Below are 18,506 nucleotides of genomic sequence, written 5' to 3'. Positions count from 1 at the left end.
AAATTTAACTGTGACAAAGTGGAGTTTTGGAAAAAGTAACAAAATAATGCTGATTATTATACAAGATTAATGTTGTCTTCACTCTCACAATATGTAACCCTCTCAATAACCAGGACTACAAAAGAATAATAAATCATTGAGTATTCTTTAAACAAGTAATGTTGACATTTTTAAAAACCAATCTCTCGGCAAAATTTCTGCAATTAATGAGCTGTATTAGATATAATCAGTTTCTAAAAATGAACTTTGAATTCTGAAGACATTATCTCCCAATAAATTAAAAACTTATTTTTATTGCCAGTTTTCATATTACATGTTTTTAAAAAATGATGCTAAGTGTTCATGTAAAATTTTATTCCTGTACACTTTGAGAAATCGTTATTTGATAAAATGTTGGTACCCTACGGTATTATATGTGTGCGTATATTTATATAAAATTGAATATTTATTTAATTTAACATAAAATTTGATTATCTCTCTGTATATAGATACAGATAAAGCTATAAGGAGAGATGTATAATATAGAGACATATAGAGATATGTAATATGTATTATAACATATAATACATATGATTTTCTTCTCTATCAGACTATAGGACCTCTTCCATCATTGCACCCAATTTATGTCGTGTTTTCAGGGTTAGATAGCATAACTTTGGAAGACAATAATTTTATAGGAGGAACATTGAAAAGATTCAAAGATCAACTCTCTGTAGCTGTTTTAAGTTTTTAAGATATATTCTCTATCCCACCTCCATTAAACAAATAAGAGAATACAAAATAACCATTTTATTGTTTTGATTACTGTTTTAATATTCAGGTATAATTGAGAACTTTGAGGAAATTTTAAACGTTTGTGGACATCTATTTTTTGAAATTTAAGCCCATTTATAGCCAAACTGGACCAAAAAAACCCATGATTTATTGGAATACTGATTTGGAGAGAGAGTTGAATTTCAATGGTTCAGAGGTCGCATAGGAATCACAAGCAGAATATCCCCTTTTGTAACTTTGTAGGAGCTTCCAGGGCACCTGAAAGTCATTCTCTTATTTAATATATTTGATTGGTTTTAAGCTATTGAATATACACACACTAACACATACGCCCTGCTTAGACTATTTCAAACTATTTCAAACTATTAAATTTAAAAAGCAAGAATTAGGAAGCTGAGGAATGTAAAACACAAGAAAAGAGAGAAGAGAGAAGCATGTGATTTCCACAAGTACTCTGAATTTGGATGGAATTGCATATGAATGACAGCAGTCCCAGACTTTCGTTAACCCCAGAAAATTGTTGTTTCTTTTACATCTACTCCCACAGGCTGTTGGTGGGGATTTGGGGGCAACATGATGATATTCTTAGGCTTCCTCTTCAAGACTTGTATACTGTTTGATGAGTTATCTCCCTTTTGTTCTCTCCCTCCCAATGCTTCTTCTTCCCTCCCTCCCTTTCTTTCTCTCCTTCCCTCTTTTCCTCACCTCCCTCCATCCTCACTCCATTTCTTCCTTCCTGTTTGTTTTGGTGGTAAGGAACTAGGTGCAGAGGAAAAAGCATGCTACAATATGAGATCATTATTCCAGTGTCACAACAGTCATATAAACGGTGCACAAAGTGCAAGTTGTTCCCTGAGAATTCATTTCTTTGCCCCCAGGATGCTGCTGTTTTTTCCATCCTTTGATACTTACTTCTCTTTCTGAGGTATATCTAACTTGAGAGCTCCAGGTTTGAGATCAGTAGTAAGAACAACAGGCTTGTCTGTGATACTCTACTGTTTGATATGGAAAAATATTGGAATATTTTCTTTTCCTGCCAGCTCTCTCTGAGAGAAATCTCTCAATTATCTACTGAATACATTTCAACAAATCTGAATAAGTTTCCTTTAAAGTAGTTGTTTGAGGCCCTTTGAAAACAGATTTTCTTTCCTTTGACATTTACACATTCTTGTAAACAAAATACAGCACAATACCCAAACTGATTTTATGTTTATACAAGTAACTTTTTTTCTAAGGGTAGAATTGGTCAAAAAACTATCCACAGAAAATTAGGTCTCGTTTCTAATCTATATTCCAGAGAATAAAAATAGTCTTTTGGCTATAGCCTTGTTCAATCAGTGTGTAAAGACATTCACTTACTAAAAGAACTTGTGATTCTGACCTTTTGGAAATGGTGTGCGGTCACTGGAACCTTGCTTTTGATCACTGGTAATCTTTGACATTATTGAGCAACCTTATCCTTGTGGATCTTTCTTCTGTGTGCTGGGTCAGTCTCCCATGGGAGAAAAGTGGAACTTTGAATTGCGGATTTGAAAACACAGAAGCAATACACTCTTCTGTTGTTTAAGGTATTTTCTGTGAAGATTCTCACTGTACTGACTATGCGTTCTACCAAACACAGTAAAACAAAACCAGCAGCCACTTTTAATTACTCATTGATACTTAATTTTTATGTCTTTTTCCTAACTACTTCGAACTGCCACCCCTATACAGGGCAAACAAAAGGAATAGGTTGACTGATATAAGCTTCCTTGTTTTTCCTTTTTTTTAATCAAAATAATACTTTGTACACTATCCAATTTATATTACTCTACAGATCCTTCAAATCTATGATAAAATTGTTAAGTTGGAAGAAGGATGTCATTCAAACAAGAGGTTACTCTTGGTTACTTGAGCAGTGGCTGCTATTGGAACTGGTATTGGGAATGAGCTATTCAATTCTGTTCTTAAAAGTGTAAAAGGGACCACCGGGCAGGGTGACTTATGACTGCAATCCCAGCACTTTGGGAGGCCAAGATGGGCAGATCACAAGATCAGGAGATCAAGACCATCCTGGCTAACACAGTGAAACCTCATCTCTACTAAAAATACAAAAAAGTAGCTAGGCGTGGTGGCATGTGCCTGTAGTCCCAGCCACTCGGGAGGCTGAGGCAGGAGAATTGCTTGAAAATAGGAGGCGGAGGTTGCAGTGAGCCAAGATCATGCCACTGCACTCCAACCTGGGCAACAGAGCAAGCCTCTGTCTCAAAACCACAACAAGAAAAGTGTAAAAGGCTTTGAACAGTTGTACATTTGACTGCCTACTACGCTTTCAAAGTGAAATACACATGAAATCCAAGCAATTTGTAACATGAAATATGAATAGAATCTGAAACTTTCATGTATACCTTGCATTTGCCTCATTTTCTGATGCTAAACTCATTGAAGAGGTTGTGAGAAATATTTTATTGGGCAACCTGAAAATATAAAGTTATGTGATGATTGTGTATTACTTTTCTTTCTTGTATTAAAAGACTTTTATTCCAGTAGTAGTATAGTATTAGGCTTGAAAGTTTTAGTGCTTAGTATACTACATGAACTGTTTTTTTAAACACTACTTTAAATAGGTTTTTAAAGGTACATCAATTATAATGAAACATTTTCCAATATGTTCTGGGTACCAAGTATAGTACTTGTGCCTCTTTTGTAGGTTATAGCAAGAAAGATGCATTATATGCCTCCCATATACTGGATACATGTTCAGATCTCTGTGCAGCCATTTCTGGAGTATATGAAGAAATGAAATAGGGAATTTAACTATGATTAGAATTTTAATAATCTCTATTGCTATATAGAAAATTTTCCATTTCTCTATTTAAATTTTCACAAAATACAGAGGAAAATAATGTAATTTATGGTTATTCATACCACAGTATGAAAATAATAAAGATTCAAAGAGTATAGTTTCCATGTGTCTATTTTAATTGTTATAGGTAGATAGGCATGGGATTAAAAAGCAAAAACAAAACAAAAAAAAAACTGTAGCTGATTATTACTGGTTAACTTATGGGTCTAACAGGTTATTCTTTTTGCTCCTATTTTCCCCCTACTATTCTATATCTTTGCTGGTGGTCTCTCTCATAAAACACAGGTGCTTTTAAAAAATACAATTATTTCACCTTTTAAAAAATATTTCCTTATGTCCTTATGATACAGAGAACTTTAACAAATCCTTTGGTATTATAATATAAATACCAGTGAAACTATAAAATTTGAAATATAATTATTGTCCCAGGTTTGGTCAGGGCAAAACGCTTACATTACAACCCTAGACAGATAATGTTTCACATATGTTGATGATTATGCTTTACATTAGACGGAAAGTCTCATTTCGTTCTAAAACTAAAAACAGAAATAGAAGCATTTTTATAATATTTCTTGAATATCCCCCATTTTTGGAAGCAGAAAAAGTAAGACTGGATTTATGTAAAATATATTGAAGGATGCATTCTCACCTGTTAACACTTAATTGACCCTCTAGGAATCAAACTTGCAAGAGTTTTGTGAGGAATGTGTTATTATTCTGAATGCTGAGAGAAGTTAAACAAATTGCCGAAGGTGATAAAGCCCATACACTTGCTGGGTGAGACAGCCCCTGAGGTTATATGGGTCTGTGACCTGTCCTGTTGTTTTCTAGGTTATTTATTTCTTCCTGTCCTTGATTTTCACACTTGCGTTGTCCTATTTCTGGAAAAAAAATCAATTATAATAAACATGTGATTCATACTAATACTGGAAAATGTTAAGATATGAGCTACACATCACAATCTATACTAGTTTTGGATTAAGTTTAAAGGTGAAACATGCAAATATATTCATGGTTATCAGAGAATGAAATGGATTTGCATCACACATTTAACCTTGATATTTGTGGATTTGAGTCAGAATATCCTAGTTATAATGCATGGAAAAGCCATGGGGATAGTTTTCTATGCACAGTAGCAGAAATGCTAACATCTTAATGTGCTTCTTTGGACATTTTTTTTCTACATTATACATTAAGTTTGTTCTCTAATAGTTGGAAAGTGTTTTAGATTGTTGGTGTTGTATATACTGGTTAGAGAAATATTTTTAGAAATATAAAATTAGTTTAAGTTCCTTATAGATTCTGGCTATTAGATTTTTGTTGGATGCATAATTTGCAAGTATTTACTCCCATTCTGTAGGTTGTCTATTTACTCTCTTGATAGTTTATTTTGCTGTGCACAAGCTCTTTAGTTTAATTATCTCCCATTTGTCAATTTTTTTGTTGCAGTTGCTTTTGGCATCTTCATCATGAAATCTTTGCCAGGGCCCATGTCTGGAATGGTATTTCTTAGGTTATCTTCCAGTGTTTTATAGTTTTAAGTTTTACATTTAAGTCTTTAATCTATATTGAGTTTATTTCTGTATGTAGTGTAAAGAGGGGGTCCAGCTTCAATCCTCTGCTAGTCAGTTATTTGAGCACCATTTATTGACTAGATAGTTCATTCCCCACGGTTTGTTTTTGTTAACTTTGTCAATGATCAGATGGCTATAGGTGTGTAGCTTTATTTCTGGGCTCTCTATTCTGTCTACTTTTGTATCGATACCATGCTTTTGTGGTTACTGTAGCATTGTAATACAGTTTGAAGTCTGGTAACACAATGCCTAGAATTGACCTGACTAATTCAGCTCTTTTTTGGTTCGTATGAATTTTGAAATAGTATTATCTAATTATGTGAAGAATGTCCTTGGTAGTTTGATAGGAATAACACTGAATCTGTAAATTGCTTTGAGCAATGTGGCCATTTAAACAATATTGATTTTTTTCCTATCAATGAACATAGAATGTTTTTCTATTTGTTTGTGCTATCTCTGATTTCTTTCAGCAGTGTTTAGTAATTCTCATTGTACAGATCTTTCACCTGCCTGGTTTGCAATATTAAACAATCCTATTACAAAGTGGGCAAAGGACACGAAGAGATGCTTTTCAAAAGAGAACATGCAAGTGGCCAACAAACACATAAAAAGTGCTCAACATCACTAATCATTAGAGTAATGCAAATCAGAACTGCAATGAGATCTCACAACAGTCAGGATGGCATTATTAAAAAGTAAAAAATAACAGATGCTGGTGAGGTTTTGGAGAAAAGGGAACACTTATACACGGCTGGTGGGAATGTAAATTAGTTCAGCCTTTGTGGAAAACAGTGTGGTGATTTCACAAAGAACTTAAAACAGAACTACCATTTGATCCAGCAATTCCATTATTGGATATATACCTAAAGGAATATAAATTATTCTGCCATAAAGAGACATGCATACAAATGTTCATCACAGCACAGTTTACATGGAATCAACCTAAATGCCTATCAGTGTTGGAGACTGCATGGAGAAAATGTGGTGCATGAACACCATGGAATACTACATAGCTTTAAAAAAGAATGAGCTCATGTTCTTTGAAGCATCATGGATGGAGCTAGAGGCCATAATCCTACACAAATTAATGCAGGAAAAGAAAAACAAATGGTTCATGTTCTCACTTACAAGTGGAAGTTGAACACTGAATACAGAGAGACACAAAGAAGGAAATGACAGATATCAGGACTACTTGAGGGTGGAGTTTCGGAGGAGGGAGAGGATCAGAAAAAGTACCTGTCAGATACTATGCTTATTACCTGGATAATGAAACAATCTGTACACCAAACAACCATGACCCAAAATTTACCTATAAGACACCTGCACATGTACCCCTGAATCTAAAATAATAAGTTTAAAAAGATATAAAATTAACACAAAAAGAAAGAAGACATTGATTACTATTATTTTGATGAATTTGAGCCAGCATTTTTTATGTTTAAATTAATACCCTGCACAAATTAATTGCTTTAAATCTGCTGTATCACATTGTTGATCATATCAGTTTATTTGAAATTCGAAAATATTCTAAATCATATTTTTTACCTAATCGTATTGAAATTTTAAGGCATTTTCTGAAATAGCTCTTGCTTTTGTCTTCAGAATTTGAGATGTGTTAATACAATGTGCACAATAAACAATTGTAATGTTTATATAAACTTGCTTACTTTTGTCATGCACATATGTATTACAATATAGCACAAAAATTAAATTTAACATTATAATTGAGTTCCTATAAATTGCGTATAAAAATATATAAGCCAGTTAGCAAGGAGAGAGATGGAATTTGTAATTTAAGTACATATCAGATAAAAGATTACAAATATACAAAGCTCATGTTCTGTAGATAACTGTTCATTATTTGTAGTACTTACCAGAAATATAATTTGCTGGAGTTGGGGTGAAAAGAGTTATACTTACCATTATTATACTTATTTTATTTTATAAACATTTTTCTCAAATTATTAATTTTCTCAAGGTTTTTTTTTTGTTTTGTTTTGTTTTGTTTTGTTTTGCTTGCTTTATTCAGTTCTACTTCTCACCTTCCACCAGGTCCACTGAGCTCCACTGTACTACACTTAATCTTAGCCATGACGCTGACAAGCAGTTGAGCTTCACTGTAAATATACTTTGAAACCAATTCTGTGAGAATATTTTTAAACAAGTGCTATTATTAAAAGTCTTTTCAAAAGTGAAGTACCAATTTCCTGTGATCTCAGTGAACAACAAAAAAGTCAAGCACCTAACAATGTCAGGTGTGTAGTAGTTGCATAATATGTATTTTGTTGAAAAAATAGATTAATATATTATTTCTATTGAACTGAACTGTGTGAGGCAATGTAGCATGTTGTCTACGTTTGCCTTAAAGCAGAGTTATATAATGAAAGCCTATTCATTCAGTCTTTGCTTGTGGATGCTATGAAAAGATAAAATGACATAGTGGTTTACAATAGTAGCTGAAAAATAGAAAGTACATATCTTTGAAGAAATAATTAATCAATAAACTAAACAAGGTATAATATGATTCAATTGCTATTTGCCACACATATACAAATTACATGGGGAAGTTATTGGATGAGAAAACAACATTGCTTCAATTGTTTGTTTAGTTCATGTAAAGTAATAATTTGTCCTTAGTTATTCAGATGATTTCCTTAACTTTCCATGATCATTTATTTGAAAAAATGTTTATGTGTGTACGTGAAATAAATTTAGTATGCATTCTAAACGAAATCTCTGTTTCTAAATAAGTTATAAATGAAAAAATAAGACTCATGTCTAGGTTTGATTTTTAAAAGCTCTGGAATTTTTTTTAGATTTTTCTGTTAAATATATAATCTGCATATTTCAGGAAGGCATGTATTCAGTAGTTGCAGAATTTGGAAACGGATTAAAGGTGAAGAAAACTGAGAAAATACCTTTGTGTTTAGCGAGAAAGATATTGAAAACCTTAAAAAACAAAACACGATTTTATTATAGTAGTGTGACTATACATGTGGAAAGTAAAACTAAGGAGAATTGTTAAGGCCATCTCTGTTTCCTTCTTTTCTTAAAATACAGTGATATCCTTCATTTGTAGTATTGTAATGTATACTTTTGTTGCCAAAATTATAACTAGACTTTTACAGATTTACTGCATTTCCATGTTGCTAATTTTACAATTCAGCATCTGCAGTACTTTTCCCCAAATAGCCATTAGATTATCAAAATGTTTGACATATATGCCCACTCTTGACTGTAAACCTAAACAGACAGATCATCTAATGAAAAGCCAGTTAAGAAATATTGTGGGTAGGTGTGCATGTTCTCCATACAGCAAAGTCCTAAGATCAGTTATAGAATAAGGAGTTAATAAATGCTTTACACCTTTTGAGATGCCTTCTTAGCTGATAGTCAAGCTAACATAAAAAAGAGAAAAGTAAATATTTTGCCCTTGGAGAACATGCTGTTGATTGGCTTGGATAAAGAGCAAGTTTCAGAAAGGAAATCAGCATATTGAAGAGCTATCTGTACCTCTATGTTTATTGTAGCATTATTCACAATAGCCAAGATATGAAATCAACCTAAGTGTCGATCAACAGGTCAACAGATTTTTTTAATGTGGTACATATATACACAATGGAATACTATTCAGCCATAAAAAGAAAGAAATCTGGTCATTTGTAGCAATATTGTTGAGCCTGGAGGATATTATGTTAAGTGAAATAAGTGAGGTACAGAAATACAAATACTACTACATGTTCTCACTTATATGTAAGAGCTAAAAACTTTGATTTAATAGAAGCAGATAGTAAAATAGTGGTTACTGAGAAGGTTGGGGAGAGAGGAAGATAGAGGTTGGTTCATATATACAAAACTAGAGCTATATAGGAGAAATAAGCTATGGTGTTCTTTAGTACTGTGGTGTGATATAGTTAACAATACTTTATTTTATATCTTCAAATAGCTAGAAGAGAGGATTCTGAATGTTTCCAGCACAAAGAAATGATATTAACAAATGTTTGAGGTAATGGTTATGCTAATCAACCTAATTTCATCATTACACATTGTATACTTGTATCAAAATATTACTATGTACCTCATAAATATGTAAAATTATTATGTGTCAATTAAAAAGAGTCACTTTCATCCTATGATTACCATTTTGTGTACTGTTTGAAAACAATTTAATTGCTATGTTTAACATTGTATAACAAGAATTATTTCAACTTCCTTAGTTATCTCTCTCATTCCACTGACTCAAATTTTTCTCAATTCCTCCCAAATATAGTTTATCTTCTAACTAGTGTAAAAGGATAAACCTGCTTATACTTTAGGTGAGAGTTTACATTGCTAATAATTTAATTAATTAGTATTCTTGTTCAGTATCTTCTGCTCCAAGAATGAGTCTTTATTTTTTTGTTGTTGTTTTTTAAATTTCTTCAGCTGATGAGTGTAATGGAAAGAAGGTGGGCTCTGAAGCAAGAGACCTGGTTTCGCTTTCCAGTTCTGCCACAGTCTCCTTGTATAAAGTAGAACATATGTATAACAAAAGTATTTATACAAAATATAATAAAAAATATTTGAGACAGTAAGATTATTTGAGAAAGTCAATGAAGTTGCTAAGTTTATTTAGTCAGTTATACTCTATAATGGCTGAAATGTATTCTTTAAGAGATGTCTCCTTTAAAAAAAAAAGTATACAAAGAATAGCTTTGTTGAAAAAGTATTTGAAAAATCAAATATGTCAGGATTCATACACATTTCATGGCATAGCACTCACATTCTTTATTAGGTGTGAAGTAAAATTCTTGGAACAGCTCTTGAACCATATGCTGTTGCTAGTTAGCATGTCTAAAAATGATAATTGTATTTTCATATTTACATTAATATTGCTTATAATCTGGCTTAGATATTAATTAACAAAAGCTTTTAACCTTTCTGTTTGAAATAAATAATGATTAGCAATCAAACATTTCAGTTACTTCTGATTGTAAAAGTATGATAAGTGTTTAGTGGCCAGTGTCTCATTCAGAACTTGTAGGTCATACTCTGCAGTTATTTATCTTTGGTGTGCGTTACTTATATTATTACAATGCAGATCTGAAAAAAGAATATTTTCATTCAGTCTGACACTAAAATATACAATTCTTACAGGAAACAAAAGTTAAAAGTTATTGGTAATGAAAAAAAAACCCTACATTACTTTATTCACTTTAGTTCCCTGAGGAGTTAGTTATTAGTGTGTACATGTTATTGTTAAAGTGATTTTTAATATTAAAAGATGAATATGGATTTTTATAATGCAGTTTTGGTTAATTCATTCTGCAAAATGTGACCTTGGCTTGCTGTTTTTCTCTTCCCTCCTTAATAATGTCATCTTTAAATTAGAAAATAGTACTTTTCATATTCGGTTTATTATATTGTATAATCAAAGTATTATTTCGCCCATGTAGTCTTTTAAGGAGACCATGCCATTTTCTATTCCTCTTTCTCCTTACTATTTAAGACATGTGCTTAGAGGGAGCACATTGATTGTGGAGGGCTTCTATGGGAATTCGCTAGTGAGAATATATTATTACCCAGATTGAGTAGTGCCCCTTTGATGCATTAAAATTGCCATGACTCAGGAACCAATGTCCCAGGAGAGATCTTGGTATCCAAGATAATAAAGTCAGGTAAGGAAGACCAGATTACCTCTCTTTTAGGTGAAGAAAGATGATTAAAGTATGACTTATGATGCACTTTACAAAAGTGTGGATTCCATCATGCTAAAACACTTCCCAGCTGGCTAATACTTGAAAAATCACCAGTGAAACATTTTCCCTTAAAACTCTCATATATTGTTGTATCATTCAAATATATTTATTCAGCATTTCACACGTTTCATACATTACTCTAGATGCTGGGAAAAGCTATAGACAAAAAAAGAAATCTCTGTCCTTAAAAAGTTTCTAGTAGAAGTGGGGTGCAAGTAGAACAGACAGAAATATACTAAATATGTAACATACAAAAACTTAGATTATGTTGTCCAAACAAAATACATAGGAAAGCCATGAATGGAGTGTCAGGGGATTGCGGTTTTTAAAAATTGCCAGGAATGGCTTTATTGGGATGACGTTTGAATAAAGGCCTGAGTGAGATATGAAAGCAAAGCCAAACGGAGGAAGAGTGTTCTGGACAGAGAGAACAGCCTGTGCAGGTCCCAAGGAAAGAGCATGTTTAGCATGTTCAGTGGGAGAGATGAGTGTATCTGATGTGAAGGGAGAAAGGATGAGAGTAGAAGAAATGGAAGTTGGGTGTTAACAGAGTTGCAAGGACACACTATGTTAGACCTTGCAAGTCATTATAAACCGCTGGCTTTAGATGAAGATGGAAAGCCACTGGGGGGGATTTAAGCAGAAGAATGACATGAATATATTTTCATTAACAATCTCATTAACAATCTCACTGCTGTGTTAAGAATAGGTAAGGGGGTTCTAGGTTATGAGCAAGAGATTAGGAGGCTATTGAAATAATCTAGAAGGTGGCTTTCACTAGGTGGCAATGGAATGGTAGGGAGTAGTGAATTCTGAATACGTTTTGAATATAGAGTCAACAAGATTAGCACATTGAATGTGGAATATGACAGAAAGACAGTGACCAAGGGTGGCCTTGAGTATTTTTAACCTGTGTAACTTTTGAAAAGATAAAATAACTAGTAACTAGACAGAAAAATTTGTGGAAGAGACAGGTTTGAAGAAGTTTAGGAACTCAGTTTCTGTCATGCTATGTTTAAGATGCTATAGTTGCCTCTAGTTTATCTGTGATATTGGGGTTAATTATGTAAATCTGGAGCTTTCAGCATTGACATGGAATTTAAAGTCATGAACTAAATGAGATAAAAGGAAGTGAGTATAAATAGAATAAAAAGCAGGGTTGAGGTGTGAGTGCCGGGGCACTGAATGATGAAGAACAATCAGGAAAAGTGACAGAGAATGAATGGCCATTGAGATAATAGAAAAAATTCAATTTGATGCCCAGAAAGCAAAGAAAGTTATTTCAAGGAGGAGGCAATGATCTGTCCCAAATGTTGATAGCTCTGCAAGGTGAGGAGTGAGAACTGAACTTTGGATATAATCAATTCAGTATGAGTCTAGTGGCCATCAGAACATCTCATATGTCTTAGACTGCATTGATTTATAGAGTAAAGGTGGCTGATACTCAGCTCTGCTTGGCACATTCACTTCCAACTGGGAATATTGTGCCCAATTCTAGATAGCACAGGTTAACAGTCATACAAATATATTTTAAAATGATGGGAAATATGAGGTAACTCACAATCATGTAAGATGGATACCAATTGAAAGAATGGGTTTGGCTAAGTTGGAGAAAACTAAGAAGACAGAACAGTAAAAATTTGCAGCTTTATATCTTAGAAAGTTCTTTCTTATATTCAGTTACTGTATGACTTTCTGTTGTTTCTGCCCATTCATTGATGTGTTTAATAAATATTAAGCACCTGTCATGAGTCATTCTGCTAACCACTGGATATGTGGTAGTATGAAACAAAGACAAGATTCTTGTGTTCACAGAATAGATTCTCTGAAAGAGTTTAGTCCAAACACATCATATGCTATGATGGGATCCCAGGATCCATTCCTGCATTAGCAGGAAACTCACTTGCTAAACACAATGAAGAGGAGAGACCTTACCTTTAAGTTTCAGTGAACAAATAATTTATTAGTTTTAAAGCTTGCTTCTACTTATAATTTTCAGTGAAACTAGAAATCTTCACATAGAGACAAGTTTAGGTCACTTGCTAGTCAACCTTTCTCCTAAGTTCTGCTTATGCCATTCATTAGATATTTAAGTTAACACAGGAAACTGTCTTCATATATTTTATATAAATAGAGCATTCATTAAAATCACTCTTTAATATGTTTAAGATGACATTGAATGTTGTGCAGTGTTTTATTGAAATGTGGGTTGTGATTTTACTCATTTGTTGAATACTTATTGAATGCTTACTGTATGCCAGGTAATTTGCTGAGGGCTGGATATTCAGTGGTGACATGAACATAGCCTCTCATGGAACTTAGACTATAGGGAGAGATATATTTTAATTTCTTTCCTTTTTACTTCCCACTAATACCATGGCATAATTCTTCAGTGTTCTTATGAGATTTTCATTACATGAATCTTAGACTATGAATAGAATTATCTGCTGTATAGCTAATGTTTGGTGAACACAGCAGGCAGTTCATAAATCTAGAGTTATTATTCTTGACTCTTTGTTAGATCTCATTGATGGCAAAGAGAGGATGTTGTGTCATTTTTTTTTTTCAGTAAGCCTGGGCATCAGCACTACATCTTTCTTGAGCCAGCAGAGCAAACAGATTACTATTTAATATCCTGTGTTTGATGATAACCATTTTTTCTTGGCAAATGTTTGAATTAAGCAAGTTTTCTTTATTGAAATTTCCAAGATACAAAGTCCTTCTTTTTAGCCACTTAGATACATGCAGATACTTCAAAGTGTGTCTGAGTAAATATAAAATATTAAGTATACCAGTAGATTCATAACAGTTTTTTACTGCAGTTAACCTTGGTTAAATGTACACCTATTTTCAATACCAAGAAAAGTGATAGTTCATTTTGTTGGAATTTTTAAAATTTCCTTCATTTACCATATCTATTATTTTTACCTTGATTCTCTTGATAGATATATTTTGGTAAGTTTAGGAGTAAATGTAGAGGGTGGGAAGGAGTGGAGTATAGTTGGATGATAGATCCTAAATTTTACTATTTTAAACAAAGGTTACAATTACAGAAGATTGTAGACAACTGATCATAGGAGATACTTATTTTAGGTCAGGTGCCCATCACTGGTTTGGCCTGTATTATCATGTAGCTAAATAGGCCTGGGTTTTGTTTGGATACAGAGGCATATATCGTTTTAGAAGTACTTGGTGATGAACTCCTCACTTAAATAATTTTACTTATTATAAAAGAATAAGTGATATAATGCTGAAGTTTCTATAATATAAAAACCACTTAGGACCAATTGTTTCTGAATTCCATTGATAGTGTCCTTTGAACTTAGGGTTAAAATTGAACTATAGCTTATTTTATAACAACTATTTCCCTATATGCATATATTATTCCTGGCAATTCTAAATATTTCTTCAGCTGGTAGAATCTTCACACCCACTCACTCTCATTCTGCTCCCATACACCCTCATTTTTTATACTACATAACCCCAGTGTTAGAAAAGGTATGTTCACTGGAAAAAAAAAAATGCCTTTTTTCAGGATTGTTATTAATAAGTACAAAATAAAATATGGGTGAAAAATCTATCAATAAAAGGCTTGCACATATCCCTTCTGCCCTCTACAATGTGAACCTCTTTTGCTTTTACTCCTACTATGAACACACAGAAACATTTTACTCAGCTTGCTGGCCAAGGCCTTGGTTTGTAAAAAATTATGACTTTCTCAATGCTTTTATGTTTGTTTGCCTAGGTGACAAATAGTGAAGATTTGTCTTTCTCTGTATATGTGTTGAAGGCATCCTTAATACTCTCTTTTCTTGATTTTATGTTTCTGCAATCTCAAAGAATGGAATGCCCCTATTTGCCCTGGCACACTTACACACATATTCTTTTAGAGTATGGCAACCAATGTTATTTAAGAGGTAGGATACACATGTTGAGAGAGTCTAGTTTCCTTCTTTCAGACTTACCCTATTGTGCACTTACATGTTATATGAGTTCTGTGATCCCATTTTTGCCTTAAGGCCAATCCTGCTAGATTATTGTATTTCATGCCTTTCATCCGCCGTTGGGTTTACAAAAATCTAATAAAGGTTTATAGATGACTTCCCCAAGCTAGAAAATCTAATGGCACTGATGTTTATGAAATGCTCCGTAGCCCCACCAAGGATCAATGTTATTTTCAGATAGAAACTTTTTTAAATTACCTGAGATTTTCTTTGCCACTCTTGTATAATCAGAACCCAATTAAAAAGATTCTGATGAATATTATGAGGATGTAATTAGAGGCAAATTTTATGCTAGTTCTAATATACTCATATGTTGGTAAAGGAAGTTATCCCAGTACAAACTTAATGCAGATTTTAAAAAAATCAGTCTATCTATTAACATTAATTTTGCAGTATTTTTCTAAGGAAACACATCAAAAGACAGTAGCAATACTTCTGCCTTAGGCGAAAAATCTCAAAAATATTTGTCGTGCTCCAAAGAGTCTGTCTGCCCCTTCATGAATGGTTTAAGATAACTTTTGGCAACAGAAAGCAGACCACTGATAATACTTGGAGGTAGTTTTGTATTCATGATTTAATACATGTGAAATATGTAATGGAGGGACTCCTGGAGTGAAGATTTTAATATTTCAGTTGTAGATAACTCTCTTTGAAAACATAGCTTTTTATACAGATTTGGTGTGAAAATGTTTAGTTGAGCAGATGGAGATCCAGCTGGTAGAATATATGTTTGTCAGGGTATCTGGCATTTAGCTACATCCAAAAATGATATCAAACTGAAAGATGCTAAAGAGCAGCACTGTATGAAAGCCAGTATGATCAGTTAGGGGTAGAGTCCTTTAATTTTGGATTTCCTAACCTTGTAGAAATACATTTTAATCCAGATGGAATTTTTAATTTTAAAAATAAAATCTGAGAAAATGTAAATAAAATTGTCAAACATCTGCCTTTCCAAAATCTTGATTACAGTGGGCCAGGAAAAGCATTCTACTTTGTGTGTTAAAATTTAGTACCTAATGAATAGTATATATTTGTACATGTACAATAAACATGCACATTTCCCAGAACTTTATATTCTATATATTTGATATCATTATTTTGGTTTCTTGAACTAAACTGTAAGAAGTGGTGGATGATAATTGAGTAGAATATTAAGAGAAAGAAGGAAAGAATTTGTAGAAGAATGACAAGAGTCCTAAATGTACTCGAAAATGTTTCACCCCATTGGATTCCAGTGTTTAAGTCCCCACTGAGGTGGATAAAAGGCCAGCTTAGTAAGGAATCATGTGTTTACTCCTAAATGTTATAGCCTATACATTTAGTTGATTAATACAGTCTGCTTGTTTCTTTCATAAAGAAATGAATATTTAGAAATAAATTATTTTGTTAAAATGCTTAAATATGTATACTCAAAAAATTCTATATTATGCATTTGAAGTTGTTTATTTTAATTTAAAGCAATCAGGCAAAACTAAAAAGTTTTTTTCATCTTGTTTTTTGTTTGGTTTGCCCTTTGGATACCATATTAATAAAACTTTCATTCAAACTTTTAAATTAAGTCCACTGAAAATGCCCAACTTGATTAACTGTTATCCTATATGGCCCTCAAAACGTGATAATTGACATATTCATTCATAGTGCTAGTAAATTAACACACACATGTAAAGCACAGGTGGGGGACAGAATGCTCCCTGAATCCATAGAACTGCTTATCATAGTGAGTAAAACTATCTATAGGTGACTTTTGGAAGGCTTCCCTTAGGGATGTATTTGAATCACTAAATCCAAAGAGAATATTTAACCCTTATTTGATACAATGACTTCATGAAAATGGGTCCTAATTTGGAAGGTATAATCAGAGTTAGATAGTCACTAGTATGCCTCTCTAATTCAGTCATTGATATAACCTGAGCTACGTGCACTGCTTTAAAATATTCCCTTACCAAAAACTAAAGCTGGGAAAAGCATGTTCCTTACGAGCATGATTTAGTAAATCCAGACTTAGAAATTAATTAATGAAGAGTGTGCCTCTGCAAAACTCCAGTATATTTATCAGAAAAGCACCCCTCTATGAAATAATAAAGATTTCGGCCTTCCTGGGGAGCTTTATATTTTATAAAACAAGACACACAAAAAAAGGAATCGCTTGCAATAGATTATAAGAGATACAAAATTTCCCTGTAAGTTTTTGTCGTAATATTTCTTCCTATATTTTAAAAAGAATAGTAATTAATGCTATAGTTTTTCTTCAAATTCCATCTTAAACTTTACTTGTTTTATATCACCTTCCTACAGTGTAAATTATATATAGTATAAATTACAGATATATAATAAATAAATTACATACAGTGTAAATTTTATACATCTGTATATACATGTTTGCATTATGTTTATAAAATATGTGCATGTATGCATCTGTATAGTGTGATAGCCTGTGTGCTTAACTTATGACATATTGAGCCTTGTATTGTTTTTTACATTCATTATTCATTCATTAATTCAGTGAATCTTCACAGTGCTCTATAATGTAACTAGTATTAGTGTCCTCATTAATATGAAGAAATTAATGTATAAAGAGGTTGAATAAGCCCAAGGTTGTACAGTGGCAGTAATCAAACCCCAAATTGTGCTCTTAATCAAAATGCCATATGGCTTTTGTTAATTTTCTAACATTTCTAAAAGCCAACATTAATCTCAAAAAGAGATAGTTTGGACATTTACTTGAGTAAGTGACCAGTTAGTTTAACAAATTCCTGTAGAACTGACCAATGAATGTTGATGCAGTGTGGACTTGTGTTGACCACAGGGACCTGAAGAGGGATTATCTCCTTTATAAGCAGTAGTCACTTCCCTGTTCTTGCTGAAGATGCGTAAGTGCCCAGTGTGGCCAGAAATGTCAATTCCAGAAGTCAAGTCAGAAATCTAGATTTGTCAGTGAAATTTCAGATATTATAATTTGTATCTTGTAATTAAGCTTAATAAACAAAAAGCACCTTAATGGTGTCCAACAAAACAAATATAGAGAGAGGAAATAAGAAGAGCAGTAATTAGTGAGCTCAGTCATATCCAGACATTGCAGGTTGAGTTCCAAGGATAAACAAACTCTGAGACAGAGATACATATGCAGGAAGTTTATTGGGGAATGCTCCTGGGATCAATGCCTCATCTATTGTGATTGATATATACATAATCAACAAATAATATATTACTGTTGCCCATGATTTGATTCTTCTGTTCTCAAATTATTATGTTCTCACAGTTGATATTAGGTGCTTTTTGCAATGCAAATACTGAGACCCACACTCAGGAAGTTTTGATTCTGTAGACAAACTTGGTGGAGAACAGTTATATACATTTTTACAAGTATGCAGGTAATTCTAATGATTTTAATACATATGCCACATATTGAGATATACTGATTTAAAAGAGACATATATAAATAAGAATTTATATATTTTCTCGAGGGTATGAATTATATATTGTAAATCTTTTATAAGCCCTCATGTAAGATGTAATAAATAATTTGAATTTACTATTTTATTTAGCAATTATTACGTGATACAAAATATAC

At 32.7% G+C, this 18,506-nt stretch overlaps 1 protein-coding gene across 5 annotated transcripts in view; it reads left to right on the top strand.

The window, feature by feature from the left end:
• Positions 1-18,506, top strand: part of EPHA7 (EPH receptor A7) — a 186,872-nt gene that overhangs the window by 80,242 nt on the left and 88,124 nt on the right. The gene's annotated exons all lie outside the window — the stretch shown is intronic.

The sequence above is a fragment of the Macaca thibetana genome, chromosome 4 (genome assembly GCF_024542745.1).
Source record: "Macaca thibetana thibetana isolate TM-01 chromosome 4, ASM2454274v1, whole genome shotgun sequence".
In the NCBI taxonomy this organism is placed as follows: Eukaryota; Metazoa; Chordata; class Mammalia; order Primates; family Cercopithecidae; genus Macaca; species Macaca thibetana.
This window is presented reverse-complemented; position numbering and strand designations above follow the sequence as displayed.